This window comes from Musca autumnalis, unplaced genomic scaffold (assembly GCF_047663935.1).
Source record: "Musca autumnalis isolate F117 unplaced genomic scaffold, ASM4766393v1 scaffold_3, whole genome shotgun sequence".
NCBI lineage: Eukaryota > Metazoa > Arthropoda > Insecta > Diptera > Muscidae > Musca > Musca autumnalis.
In genome coordinates this window covers 76,156,033-76,172,129 of record NW_027411866.1, presented here as the reverse complement: position 1 = coordinate 76,172,129, position 16,097 = coordinate 76,156,033, and the positions used below count along the sequence as shown (strand labels likewise).

Below are 16,097 nucleotides of genomic sequence, written 5' to 3'. Positions count from 1 at the left end.
TTTCGTTGGGGTCGTTCCCGTTGGGCTTTCGATTATACATGTGGGTTAAATGGGCTATTTTTGCATAAAATGACTCTAACATTGAATAACTCTACTAAACAGACTCCGATTTTGTTTTTAGAACCGCTATATCTCAAGAATGGTTCCTTATAAGAAAAAAATTGTAAGGGTCAAACTTGTAATTTAATTGTAATTGTAATTTAAATAATTTTTCTGTCTACAATATTTACTTTAGTCACTTTTTGATTAGATCAACCGTTTTCAAAAAATAAATCCGAAAACCTAAAAACCCTTAAATTTTGACCTTTGACCCAGAATAATTTTTTTTGCACACATGGGATCGATGGGGACTTTTAGGACATTGCTTCTAATGGCAAACCCTAGCTCTCCACCAAAATTCAGCTTTGTGGGAATTTTTGCCATTTCAATGTCTATTTTGACTGGACTATAATATAAGTACTTTAAATAAAAAAATTGGGTTTTAGGACGGTTGCGTCATTTATTTGCTTAAACTCAATGAATTTTACGGCATTCACCATACAAAAACACATATGACTGAAAAGTACCTCAAATGCAGAGATATCCAGTGGGCGCTTACTGAGAGCAAGTGAGCGTAAATTTCAATATAAAACACATTTAAATGTTCTTAAATAGGTTGATCTTGTATAAGTTTAGGTTATCCCAGACACCCTCGTCAATTTTTAAATCTGATACATTTTTTGCTGCAGTGATGTTTATCATTCTTATGCCATTATAGCTTATTTAGACTAGTCATAAATCCTCGACTGGATTTAATAAATCCAGTACAAATCTCATTGCATTTAGATCAATGGTGTGCACGGCCATCCACTGGTGGTTTCTGTAAAATACTCTTAATTTAATTAATTCAACAACACGTGGGCGTTTAAGTATTTCTAGTAATAATTCTTTAATAATTCATTTGTAGCACGATTTTAGGTAACATTAGTGCTTAAAAATGTCTAAAGATGTAATGAAACAATAAGAAAAATTTAATATTAATTCTCTCTTAAATTTTCTCTTTTCCTATTTTGCTCACCATTGATTTAGATATACATTTGGATTCGTCTCAATTGAATTCGTCTCAAAAAACATACGTCAAATTACAAATTTATTGTTTAATACTGAAAATGTTAGCACATTATGCTACTAATGCTAACTAAAGAGCAAATAAAGAATTATTTTATCGCCGTTTGCCCATCTAAAATAAATAAATGAATTATTTTATCTTTAGACATCTGGTCTGTTCCAGTACTGCAAGAATCTACTAATTTTTACTATATTTTCCGATAACATAAAGGAAAAAATGTTATCGTAGTAAAAAGTAGTAGCTTCTTGCAGGTTCTGGAACAGAGCAATCGTAAATATTAGTCTTGGTTGATTAAAATCAACTTTGTACAACAAAACAAATTTAATTTTTCCGCCTTGTTTACAAATTTGTACATTTTAAATTATTTGTAGTGTAGCAATTCACCGATGCATCTACCTTGTATCTTGTGCCAGCTTGCAACTTTTTGTATTTTCTAGCAACATGCTGCAAAAACAGAGTTGTATACGAGGATTTATGTCAGATTTAAAACAAATCCACTCAATACGAGGATTTATTTTTGTATGGGAAATCTGGTAGATTTTGGCTGGATTTAGCAAATAAAACATGATTCGCGAACTCAAAATAAGAACAAAGTTAAATCCACAAAAAGTTGACATTAAAAACAAATCATATCGCTCGTTCACTCAAAGAGTGGCATAAATAAAAAAATGCGTTTTCTGAGTTAGCAATTTCTATTTTTTCTAATACAAATTTCCATGCTGATATTTCTAAAACTCAACTAGTTACAGCTCATTTACTACGGGTTTGGCATAATTAAACAAAAAAGATTTTTGAGTTTATGAAGCACTAAAACACTTCAAGTCATGCTTGATCTTGCAAAGAAATTTAACTTTGGTAATTGACTAGCTCTTTGCAAAATATGGTCCAAATAGTTATTTTATTTTTGGTGTAATATTTTTTTAAGTTGGGAAGTCAAATTTCAATTCGCAGAACAAGTTCGAAGGTGGATTGTATAGAACCATGTTGTGGTATAGCCCCCATATAACGCAATCCCTCGATTTCAAGTATTTTGAAGGAAGATGAATGAACGTACAATAAGTCGCGTCGTATGTTAGGTATGGCTGTTATATGAAATACATGTATTCAACTTGTGCGGTGAATAACCCTGCGTTTACACATGACAGGACAGTTGAGTTCATGTATTGATTTTCAAAATCCCAAAACTTGCCTGTGTGACGTAGGCGTCCCGACAACTGCAAAAACAGTTGTAAAATTATGAATGAAAATCAACGATTTCTTTTTTGTTTTCCGTTCACATATTTTGTTTTTGTTCATGTTCGGTTTTCAAATTTAATTTAGAAAATCATATCCAATAATCCAAAAACCAAATACTTAAAAAATATATGTTTGCAACATTTTGTAACATATCTCAATTTTATTTGTTCGGGTATTTTATGTTGGAACATATTTTTTATGGGAGGTGAGAGGATTTTTGTAGAAGTGAGTAACAACAGGGCTCTCGCGGCTGCGGAATGCTGTTTTATAATAAAGAGCTGTGTGTATGGTGTAATAGACGATGCAGAAGCGATGAAGGGAAGGTAAAAAACTTTGCTAGTTCAGAGCTTTGGCTGTGTGTATGCGGCCAAACACGAGTGTTTCGTGCTTTGTTGTTGTTAACCAACGTAGCAAGCGAAGGGGAAAAGAAAAAAATGGCATAGACTAATGGAAAGATAGACGACGGAATGCTCTCACCGAGTATGTTCGAATTGAGTGTGCTGAAAAAGCAACTCAAAATAAAATGCCAAAAAATACAAGTTAATAAATATTTTGTTCTGGCAAAAGGCAACTTGGGGTTAGTTTTTGATGGGAACAATATCCTCAGACAAAAATATCCATCAAAATATTGTCATTTTCTGCAAAAATCGTCTTCGAACTTTTTTGAGTTTGAGTAGCTTGACGGCGCAAAATTGAGTATTCCTTCGTCTATGTTTTCATTAGTCTATGAAAATGGTATGAATTATGCTGTTCTTTTTTCCTCAGTTTTCTAAATACAATCGTTGAGTAAAGACGGTAAAGTGAGTGAATAAATCAGTGTTTTGTGTTTTATTAAAGAAATTGCGCTTTTTAGTAAGTTAAATGCTCAATACATTTTATAATTGGAAATTTTATAATTGAATCAAAAAGGTGAATGGAAATATTTTATTGGACAAGGAAGAAATCGCATTTAATATTGGTAATAACATTAATAAATTTTTAATATACATGCATATACGCTTGCCAGCAAGTAATTTTTTTAGATTTGGGAACAAGTAAAAGTCACTGGGAGCTAAATCAGGAGAATAAGGTGGGTGGTCAAGCAACTCGTACTTTAATTCGTTGATTTTAGCCATTGTTAAAACACTCTTGTGCGCTGGTGCGTTGTCTTGTTGAAAAATTATTTTTTTTGTTGTAAGCCAGGACGTTTTTCTCGAATTTGTACATTTAATTGATCCAAATAGCACTCTGAATTTATTGTTTTACCCTTTTGCAGATATTCAATCAATAAAATACCTTTAAAGTCCCAAAAACCGTTGCAATAACCTTACCAGCCGATTGAATTGTTTTTGTCTTCTTTGGGACACTTCCTTCAGCTTCAGTCCATTGTTTGGATTGTTCTTTTGTCTCTGGAGTATAGTGGTGGATCCATGTCTCATCAACAGTTATGAAACGACGCTTAAAATTCATTTTATTTCGCTTAAAACGATCCAAACAAGCTTGAGAAATGTTCATTCTTATGCGTTATTGATCGACTGTTAACAAATGCGGCACCCATCTTGCAGAAAGCTTTTTCATCTGTAGTTCTTCATGCAAAATTAAATGGGCTCGATCATTTGAGATGCCCATGATATTAGCAATTTCACGCACTTTTATTCGTCGATCATTTAATACATACCATATCATGCACTTTGGCTACAATTTCTGTTGTGTTGCTATTTTTGGACGTCCATTACGTGGTTCATCTTCAATGCTTGTACGACCACTTTTAAATTCAGCAACCCAATTTTTTACTGTTGCATATGAAGGAGCACTTTCACCTCACACATTCACCATATCATTATGAATTTCTTGTCCCGATAAACCTTTTTTATGTAAATATTTAATGACAGCACGCATTTCTAATTTTTCCATTGTAAAAAAATTGCGGATGCGTCTTTTTTGAACACCTGTTTCTATATGAAGGAGTTGCCAGATCGAAACAAAATTTAACATGTGTTCATAACAGAGATGGAAGTTTCCAAAACACTTAACTTTTTTCTGTTTATACCGCGCTTTTTGTGTTAGGCTAAGAAGTTTCCGAACTGTCCTCGTAATACAACTAACGAGACGCGTTCCACGATGTTTCTATATTTTATAACTAACTGTTTTTATTTGTTTTACTTTCTAAAATTGTTAACCAACGTAGCAAGCGAAGGGGAAAAAAAAATGGCATAGACTAATGGAAAGATAGACGACGGAATGCTCTCACCGAGTATGTTTGAATTGAGTGTGCTGAAAAAGCAACTCAAAATAAAATGCCAAAAAATACAAGTTAATAAATATTTTGTTCTGGCAAAAGGCAACTTGGGGTTAGTTTTTGATGGGAACAATATCCTCAGACAAAAATATCCATCAAAATATTGCCATTTTCTGCAAAAATCGTCTTCGAACTTTTTTGAGTTTGAGTAGCTTGACGGCGCAAAATTGAGTATTCCTTCGTCTATGTTTTCATTAGTCTATGAAAATGGTATGAATTATGCTGTTCTTTTTTCCTCAGTTTTCTAAATAAAATCGTTGAGTAAAGACGGTAAAGTGAGTGAATAAATCAGTGTTTTGTGTTTTATTAAAGAAATTGCGCTTTTTAGTAAGTTAAATGCTCAATACATTTTATAATTGGAAATTTTATAATTGAATCAAAAAGGTGAATGGAAATATTTTATTGGACAAGGAAGAAATCGCATTTAATATTGGTAATAACATTAATAAATTTTTAATATACATGCATATACGCTTGCCAGCAAGTAATTTTTTTAGATTTGGGAACAAGTAAAAGTCACTGGGAGCTAAATCAGGAGAATAAGGTGGGTGGTCAAGCAACTCGTACTTTAATTCGTTGATTTTAGCCATTGTTAAAACACTCTTGTGCGCTGGTGCGTTGTCTTGTTGAAAAATTATTTTTTTTGTTGTAAGCCAGGACGTTTTTCTCGAATTTGTACATTTAATTGATCCAAATAGCACTCTGAATTTATTGTTTTACCCTTTTGCAGATATTCAATCAATAAAATACCTTTAAAGTCCCAAAAACCGTTGCAATAACCTTACCAGCCGATTGAATTGTTTTTGTCTTCTTTGGGACACTTCCTTCAGCTTCAGTCCATTGTTTGGATTGTTCTTTTGTCTCTGGAGTATAGTGGTGGATCCATGTCTCATCAACAGTTATGAAACGACGCTTAAAATTCATTTTATTTCGCTTAAAACGATCCAAACAAGCTTGAGAAATGTTCATTCTTATGCGTTATTGATCGACTGTTAACAAATGCGGCACCCATCTTGCAGAAAGCTTTTTCATCTGTAGTTCTTCATGCAAAATTAAATGGGCTCGATCATTTGAGATGCCCATGATATTAGCAATTTCACGCACTTTTATTCGTCGATCATTTAATACATACCATATCATGCACTTTGGCTACAATTTCTGTTGTGTTGCTATTTTTGGACGTCCATTACGTGGTTCATCTTCAATGCTTGTACGACCACTTTTAAATTCAGCAACCCAATTTTTTACTGTTGCATATGAAGGAGCACTTTCACCTCACACATTCACCATATCATTATGAATTTCTTGTCCCGATAAACCTTTTTTATGTAAATTTTAATGACAGCACGCATTTCTAATTTTTCCATTGTAAAAAAATTGCGGATGCGTCTTTTTTGAACACCTGTTTCTATATGAAGGAGTTGCCAGATCGAAACAAAATTTAACATGTGTTCATAACAGAGATGGAAGTTTCCAAAACACTTAACTTTTTTCTGTTTATACCGCGCTTTTTGTGTTAGGCTAAGAAGTTTCCGAACTGTCCTCGTAATACAACTAACGAGACGCGTTCCACGATGTTTCTATATTTTATAACTAACTGTTTTTATTTGTTTTACTTTCTAAAATTGTGACAATTTTTTATGTATCTACACATCTGTTGTTGCTTTGTGTTTGGTATTTCTATACATTGCAATAAAAAACCACCACCGTTTATAAATGTGTGTATGTCGGAGTAAGACAATGGGTCTCCGGTGAGCGTAAATTTACTCTCGGTCACAACCAGTTAGAGCAGGCCTAGGCGATGGGAGCCCCTTTTGTAGTAATATGTGTGAAAATATACAATACAAATATAATAAACGAAGAGAATAAACAAATTTGTTTACTCATTCTTTGACAAATGACAACCCAACGTACCAAAATTACATGAGAAAATATTATAAAAAGTTTTTAAATGCTTTTGAAACAAATGTAGAACAATGGAAACGCGACCATTTGAAAAATTTTAAATGTGTACTATTATTCTAAGCGATCCTTGTATCTATAGAAGGAACTTATAAATATTATTTTTGCTATTTTCATTAATTAGACATGAAAGGTGTGTTAGGTAACTATAAATATTTTTGTTTTTTTTTGAAACAAACTCAATTACAAAAGATGTATGTATTGGTATGCCGAGGACTGAGTTAGAGTCTACACAGGTTGTGAGCGAGAGTAAATTTACGCTCACCGGAGACCCATTGCCTTGCTCTCGTGTATGTGTTTTTGTGGATTTTGGGTTTGTATTAATATTTCATCTAAACAAATATTTGTTTGCGCCCAAACATATAGTTGTTTGCAGGACCCAAAAATATGTTATGTTTGGGACTGGTTGCAAACTGCAAAATTGTTTGAGACATATCGCACCTGTTCAACAAAAGGGTAGTAACTCAAAATTTCTTATTTTTCAGTAGAGGCAAAACAATTTTTATATTAATGTTAAAGGTATACATATTATACAAAAAAATCTATGCCATAGTAAAGATATATTATCCACTACACTACAGCACTGGATTTCTTTTTTTTTCGTTAAGTTTTTTGTTATATTTCTAACAATTTTTCGAGTTACTACCATTTTGTTGATGAAATTCTTTGTTTTAGTAGAGATATTATTTCGACTTACGCCCTTTTAACTGAAAAAATTGGCGTCGATTGATAACAGAAAGAGGGAACAATTCGAAATACTACTCTTTTGTTGAAAAAAATGGCGATGTAAATGCCTGAAACACGTAGGCGCAACTAGAAATACGTCTCTTTTGTTGACACACAGAAGTTACTCTGAACAAAGATGTAAAGGTGAGAACACAATGGATTTTTGTTGCTTATTTTTTCGGCCTCGTTCAAAGCGCAAATGTGAAATTGTACTGTTTTCAATAGGAAAGGCCACAATGAAGCGAGGCTTCAGGCCACAAAGTTAAAATTTGTTCAACTTTTGAATTCTTCGCCTGGCTTCATTTTTGACATTTCGTTTCGACATTCAATTTGATATAAACACGTGTTCAATCTGAAAAATAGAATTTGGCTGTAATTGTTATGATCGGTACTAATTATTTACGAAGAATTCATATTAAAAAATTGAATTTTATTTGATATATTGAAATAATTATGTTTATAGCGCTCATGAATTCTACGCTTCGATGTGTGATACCAAGAAATAAGCGGCCTAGTGAAGAAATAAGCTAAGCAGGCAAATTAAGCTAAGATCTGACTGTGTTCTAAACTTAAATACATTAAGATTGGAAAACTCAATTGTTAACATTTGTCAATAGATGGCGTTAAGCTCTGTTGTTATGATATCATAACAACATTTGTTAAGTAGTTCACCACTTCAGGCGATTTTAACCACTAAGTTCATACTCAATGAACTGGAAACTGCTATGGAATAAAATCCAGAGCCCAAATCTTTGCTTACCTACAATTTGTATGAGCCGAATTGCACTTTAATGGGGGTTTTAACATTAACATACCCCTGTTATTGATAAAATGCTTATATACATTGTTTCATAAACATTTTTGCATTATGCATCTTTTCTAGTCTTTATGTTCTATGTCTTTGCTCTGAAGACCTGAAGAGTTACTTAATGGTATTTTTTGATGAAAGAGTAGATAAAACAGTAGGTGATTTTTACAGTATGTGGAGTTTATTATTGTGTATCGTTTTTTGATGAAAAGTGAAAATTTCAAAATTTTTGAGTTACTACCCTTTTGTTGAACAGGTGCGATATGTTAGATAGCCCTTTTTTCCTCCGTGTAGGATAGCTTTTTTTATATAGTTAGCGCTAAATTTATATAGTTTGCTATAAAATATAATATTTTTACACACAGGAACAAAGATTCGGTTCGCAATTATTAAAATGCATACTAATATTGCAGAAAAAGTTCGATACTGATTGTATTTGGCAAAATATTTAACAAAAGTTACAAGTTATTCTCGCTTATAGAGTTGCCATGGATCCATGTTATATACTTTTTTTAATTGCCACAGGAACAAATTTTTTTTAAGTATTTTGTTTTTTGGTTATTGGGTGTGGACTTCTAAAATACTGAGGTGTTATTATTATTAAAATTGAAAACCGAATATTTTTGACACTCACTGCATGCTCTGTTCCAGAACCTGCAAGAAGTTACTATTATTTACTACGATAACATTTTGTCCTTCATGTTATCGGAAAAATAGTAAAAATTAGTAGATTCTTGCAGTTCTGGAACAGACCAATAATCATGGTATAATTTTATAAGATAAACGTATGAACGCAATTTGTTGTACATTGTACTGGATTTAGTAAATCCAGTGAGGTTCAATTGTCAATTACATTGCATATAGGTGAAATAAATCCTCAGACAGGAGTTTAGCTCGGTAAACAGTTCTAATGTAATGGCACGAAGATAATAAAATTACCATGTTACAAGGTTATTTCTTTAAATCAGGGCTGAGCAAAATGGAGAGAGAGGGAAATTTTTTGGGAGAATTAATATTTATTTTTTCTTGATGTTTCATTGCTTATTTCAACATTTTTTAAACATTAATGCTGTCTAAAATCGTCCACAATGCAAATTATTAAAATATATACATAAAAAAATTGCATAAATATTTAATTATTCATGGTTCACAAAAGTTAAGAGTACGTTTCCATAATTCGGCGTGTGCTAGCACTAGAGCTGGCAAACCATCGATATTCCCAACATTAGATATTTTCGATATAATAGTTTAAAAAATCTATTGCTATCGATATTATCGTTAATTTGTCACCACCATTAATTTGGAAATGAAAATGGCGGAAATGTCTGCGCTTTTGTTGACATTTTGCACAAATAGTTGACAGAAATCAAAAAGGAGAAAAGAAAACAATTGCTTTTATTTGATAAAAATACATTTTACTTTTTCGAAAAATTTGTACGTGTACGTGTACTTTCTTACATCCACAAAACCGAAAAGCCGCGAATTTCTATTAATTTCAATGAATTTTAGGTTAAAGGTTTTTAATCCGATAATATCGATAGACAAAACTATCTATCGATATTGTGTTTTTAAAAAATAATCGATATTATCGATAGTGCTATACATTTTTTGCCAGCTCTAACCTAGCACACATGCGAGCTCAGCCCTGCTTTAAATAATAGGTGTGTTCGTTTACTCAACAATTTGTACAAGTTCAGTAACTTCTTGTAATCGGCTAAGCTCTTTTGCATTGTACTGTAGAGCAGCATCCGGCAAAAAGGGGCACACGTGCCCTTGATGAGAATAACAACAGAACAACCACCACTCAGTCTTCGTTCAGAAGTCAATGAAGAAGGTTCTGTTATCGGTTGTTTCAATGATTTTTAATTTTAGCAATGCATTAACGCACACGCGGTTTGTGGAGAGAGCTAGAGAGAGTCGTATGCGTGAGGCCGCAAACAATGCATTTGTAATGGTGCCGATACTTGCTGTAGAGTAAACGAACAACATCCAGTAACAATTTGTAAAAATTTTGAGTAAACGAACACACACAATGACGTCTCTGTTAGAGTTGTATAGTTCATGAACGAACTAGTTCAATTGAACGATTCATTGAATAGAGCGTATGAACTAGATCAGTCGATATAGTTCATTACAGTTCAATAGTTCAGTGAACTATAATCAGTCGGCGACCGTACGATAAACGAACGAACGATTCACAATCTAGTTCAACACGTCGTTCACATATACATAAAGTTACGCCGTCGTCAGTGTTAAGTGATGCCTTCGTAATGTGATGAGTTTGTTTACGTTTTGAATCAAGGTACAATGAATAGCTGTTCGAAAATGAAGATTTCTTCAAAAACACAACAAATTCCACATATTCCCATATTGAATGTGCCTTGTGCCAAAGCTTTTTCGCATTGACAGTTTCTACACACACACAACATAAGATTTTTGCTATTGTTTGTTTCTATTTGGTGTATGTATGCGTTTGATTGAACGGTTATGATCCGAATGAATGAACTGGATAGTGAACTATGAACTAGATTACTGAACTAGTTCAGTTAAAAGAGCTGAACTATTGAACTAGATCTTTCAAATGAACTAGATTGTACAACTCTAGTCTCTGTTGAATTGTTAATTATAGACGTGGCAACACTGACTTTTAATGTTTTTTCTTTCTCATATATTTTTTTAGTGCTGTTTTACATTTAAGCGACTTGTCTTACGATTTTTTGTCTCCTCTTTGCTCATCTTCGTAAATTTCACACACAGGGTTGCATTTTTTTGTAACATGGTACCAAGTGTACATTTTGTTAAAAATACTTAATGTAAAAAGAAGGTATTTTATAAAAATATGTTATACAAATTTTAAAATGCTTATAACAAAAAATCATTTTATGCTTTAAATGATTTTTTATGCACAAAATTCATTGCAAAACTAAATTTTGTTTCAATTTCTCTTACTATGTTTTGCAACTCTGCCTAACAAGAATAACCACCACAAAGAGGAGACAAAAAATCGTAAGACAAGTCGCTTAAATGTAAAACAGCACTTAATTTCTTTATGTTATCTCTTTTCATGCCACCCACACTGTTTGTTGAGTAAATGATTCAATATGTGTTGCATAGAAATGTACATTGATCTAATATTACATATGTATATTTTATATATCATATTCGTATACATATTTGTTATTTATATGTGTCTTATTTACATACGAACCTTCTTCTCTTATGTTATTACTTTGATGACGCTCGAAGAAACAAAACGAACAAACGATGTTAAAATAAAACCCGATGATACGATTAACACACGACAGTATGAAAGCTACTGAATGAAGAATAACCAAAATGTTGCCTATACATTTTAATTTGGATGTGCAACAAATAATAATTTCCAACTGGCAACATTATTGTACAATACTCAACATGTATACAATTAGTGTAGCACCTTAAGTTATGCAACACCTTATTGTTGAAGCAACAGAATAACATTTTAACAAACTATACCCAGCAAAATGTTTGCAACCATGTATGCAATACATCTTAGGGCCATTATTATATATAAATAAATATATATATATATATATATATATATATATATATATATATATATATATATATGTTCTTTTACTATCGGATGGATTTTAAAACGCAAAATAAACCAATTTGGAGGAATTAAAAATATAAAGTTAAAAGTTAATGCCTAAAAGGTCCTCCATGAAATTTAATGATCACTTTTAACTTTAAGTTAACGGAAACGCTATAAATCTGTTCGGTAAAACCAAATTATAACAAAAGAAGACTTATAATAATGGGGGTTATTCTATGAATTCACTAAGGCATTTTAAAAGAGAGTGCGCGGCTATTTTTCTTTCTATTTTGCTTCCAAAGCACGCAGCAAGAATTGAGTCCTTTTGTATCCACAGCACGTCTTTTTTGATGTGGTGCTTTGGATTGTAATTAAAGGCATTCTTCGGAATGTATTTTTAATCAGCCTTTAGAAGCAATAAAAATGAAAGGTATTGCAAAATATCCCAGAATAAATAAAATTTATTTATTATTTGTATAACAAGGAATATTGAAAACTTTATTACATATCACAAATTATGAAGTGTCCATTAAATCACAACTGGATTTTGATTTGTCATTCAAAAGATATTTTACATTGCGTTTCCATCACCAGTTCAGATTTCTAAATTGACTCTACTCCATTAAAAACTTCTGTCTCGTGTGTTACCGAAAAAATGTTCGCAATTTTATTTATATCGTTGTATACCCTTCATAATATCAAACACCAAAATATTCGTGGGAGACCCTATAAAGTATATACATATTGTAGTAGAAACGACTGGCGTCTCTATTTGTTGTAATAAATAAAACACAGAAGCAGTTGATTTCCATATTATTCTGTATTTTATTAATTTAGGGTGCCACCGTGGTGCAATGGTATGCACACCCGCCTTGCACGCTGAAGGTCGTGGGTTCGATTCCCCGGCCAGGGAACATCAAACATTTTTCAGCGGTGGCAAAATTATTAAAAACAAGTAAAAAAGCATCAGTCGGCTTTGCCGACAGAGATATACCCTCAGCCTGTGTGAATTGAAATACTTTTTTCCCCAAAAAACTTATGTATTTAGGGGGATATTTTTTATCACACTAGCCTACGAAAAGCTGAATATCGCTGTAAACAGCTTCGGTAAAAATGTTCAAAGGATCCTCGAACAACACAAACATTTTGAACATTTGTGTGGGTGGTACCACAAGGATTGGACAGATAGGGCCCAAATTTGAACATAAACTAAGTTTCGACAATATTTAGAGATCCAAAGTTTGGACCAAATCGGTTGCTACGTCTATGAGAAATCGACCTATCATTTTAGCGAATATTTTCGAACTTTTGTGGGGGAGGTACCGAAAGGAGCGGACCTATATGCACCTCCTTCGAATTTCATCTAATATTCGAAGAAATATTACAATATCCAAAGCGTGAACGAACACAGTATTCGGTTCGAGCTCTCCAGCCACTACATATTGTGCCATAGGGGTTTTTTACAACATTCGGGCTGTTTCCCCAAGAAATATGGACTTGCAGCTGAAAAAACATTTACCGTCGTAATGGAGTTAGCGAATGAAAATCGCTTCAACAAAAATCATCGGTCATTCCCTTCAAGAGTTATCGTGCGCAGAATTTTTCCGAACATTTTTGAAGTTTTTTGGGGGAGGTACCTGAAGGAGTGGACCGATAGAGCCCATCTTCGAATTTAAACTATGTTTTGATAAAATATTACGAAGTCCAAAATTTGGACCGCATCGACAGATCCGTTCGAGATTTATCTTGCGCTTCAACCACTACACAAGGTGTCCTAGGGGCTTTTTGCAACTTTCCGGCCATTTTCTCAGGAAGCATGGACTTACCCCTGATGAAACTTATACCGTCGTATGGGGGGAAGTGAATACAAGTTGTTGCAACAAAAATCAAAGCGATTCGAGAGCAGGTCCTAAACTGAACTTATCCGAAATTTTGCGTGGGAGGTATCCGAAGGAGTGGGCCGATTGAGTCCATATTGGAACCTCTTCTAAGTCTGGTAGAAATTTCACGATGTGCAAAGTATGGCCCAAATCGGTTACTCCCTTCAAGAGTTATCATGCCCACAAATTTTCCGAACATTTTGGAACTTTTGTGGGGGAGATACCGGAAGGAGTGGACCGATATAGCTCATCTTCGAACTTAAACTAAGTTTGGACAAAATATCACGAAAGCCAAAATTTGAACCGAATCGGTTCACCCGTTCGAGAGTTATCGTGCGCACCAGCCAGACAGACAGACAGACGGACGGACATTGCTAGATCGACTCCAAATTGTCTGAAACACGTTTCGTCCAAACATACTTGGGGTCTAAAACCATTATTTCGATGAGGCACATTTTGCCCGTATGAAAGTGTATATACCCTCGTTAGCATAAATGCTGAGGGTATAAATATAAATAAAAAATTTCATAAACTTTTAATTGTTTATGGTTCACAAAAAACTAAGAGTACGTTTTCACAATCTGGCTGTGTGCTAGCAGAGATGACTTAGAGAGTAATACACTATACTACAATATATATATATATATTAGGGTGGGGCGATTTGTGTGGAAGGAAAAAACCTTAATGAGCCCTTCGCGTTTCTGATTCTTGGGATTGAACTGAGCAAAAAAGTCCACTGGACCATATATCTACCGTGAAAATCGAGCCTACCGATTTAAGTTTTTTATTGACGTTTTTTGGATATGTTGGCATATAACAGCCAAACCAGGCAGTTTTGGCTTTGAGAAGGTGCAAAGTTTTTGAAAAATGTCGATAAATGACACTGTGCTACAAAAGTTGACCAGAAAAATATTCAAGTGTTCTGATGCAAAATTATATCGTGTTGGGATCCATGGACAACGACAATGCCTTTAGTTCGTTGGGGTCACTTCGTTTTATTTTTTATAACGGTGAAAGTAGTGAAAATCTGGGTTTGTTACATTTTCAAATTTAAACGGATATATCTTCTTTTTTCACAACGGATTTCTAGTGATCCTTCTTCCTTTTAAAGGAGTGAATAATATCTTTGGAACAAGTTATTATTTGTTTAAATCGGTTAACAAATGGCTAAGTTATAGTGGTTTAAGTCTGAAAACCCCCTCAAAAAACTATAATTGAATTTCTCATAATTTTGAAAATAATTATTGAACAAAACAAAAAACATTATATTTTTGAAAATTATGAGAAATTCAGTTATAGTTTTTTAGGGGGTTTTCAGACCTAAACCACTATAACTTAGTCTTTTGCGATGTATTAGATAGTTTTCAATTACTGTCTTGGCTACAATTTTTGTCATTGTGTTGAATCGAAAATCTCAATGGTTTGGCTGTTATATGCCAAAATATCCAAAAAACGTCAATAAAAAACTTAAAGTCAAAATCGGGAGGCTCGATTTTCACGGTAGATATATGGTCCAGTGGACTTTTTTGCTCATTTCAATCCCAGGAATCAGAAACGCGAAGGGCTCATTAAGGTTTTCAAATCGCCCCGGCCTAATATATAAATATACATATATACATATATTTTTTTTTTGATCAGCAAAAATTCTAAACCATGTCTGTCTATCGGTCCGTCTGTCTATGAAATTGAGATAGAGCTCTCTATATTTAAGATATCGCTTTACAATTTTGTATAGAAGTTTCTATTACTCCTACGATATATGGTATTGAAAATATGCTATATCGGCCCACGTCTTCGTATAGCTCTCATAGAACTGTACATCCCGATTTTCGGTATCTTTAAGGTTGTGGTTCAATATCCAACCGATTTGGTATTTAGTCTTCGTTGGATGTTTAAAACTTTCCACCAGAAATTTATCTGTATAGGCCCACATCTTCATATAGCCCTCCCAGAAAACGGCCTCTCCCGATTTTCGGCATTTTGGAGGTTGTGGCCCCAATATCCCACCAAAATGGCTGAAATTTAGTATTTAGTCTTCGTTGGGGATATAAGACTTTCCACAAGAAATTTGTCGGTATAGGTTCAAGTCTTCTTATAGCCCTCATATTTTCTGTATTTTGTTTCATATTTTCTGTATTTGGTTATAGCGTCATCAAATCGAAATTGATGAAATTTGGTATTTAGTCATTAATGCTGATATTAAACATTCCAGAAAAGAGTTATCAGTATAAGTGCACGTTTTCATATAGTCTCATATAAAGATACGTCCGGAATTTCGGTATTTCATTAATGCTGATATTGAACATTCCAGAAAAGAGTTATCAGTATAAGTGCACGTTTTCATATAGTCTCATATAAAGATACGTCCGGCATTAATATCCAACCGAAATGGCTGAAATTTGGTATTTAGTCTTCGTCGGGCGTATAAAAGTGGCGAGTGACTCGATAAAAATTATAAACTCCAATATTTATACAAATTTGATGATTTAATTAATGACAAAATGTTTACTCATACTTTTATT

General features: G+C 33.3%; 2 protein-coding genes across 7 annotated transcripts in view; both read right to left on the bottom strand.

The window, feature by feature from the left end:
• The window catches only part of Hmr (Hybrid male rescue), a 69,634-nt gene that overhangs the window by 30,256 nt on the left and 23,281 nt on the right, over positions 1-16,097 (bottom strand). The window contains exon 1 of one of the 6 annotated variants that reach the window (XM_073971826.1): positions 11,327-11,436. The exons of the other annotated variants lie outside the window; for them this stretch is intronic. The gene's annotated coding sequence lies outside the window, so the exon portion shown is untranslated. Of the gene's footprint in view, positions 1-11,326; positions 11,437-16,097 lie in introns of those variants that run through there. 6 annotated transcript variants of the gene reach the window in all.
• The window catches only part of LOC141396394 (uncharacterized), a 229,678-nt gene that overhangs the window by 207,718 nt on the left and 5,863 nt on the right, over positions 1-16,097 (bottom strand). The gene's annotated exons all lie outside the window — the stretch shown is intronic.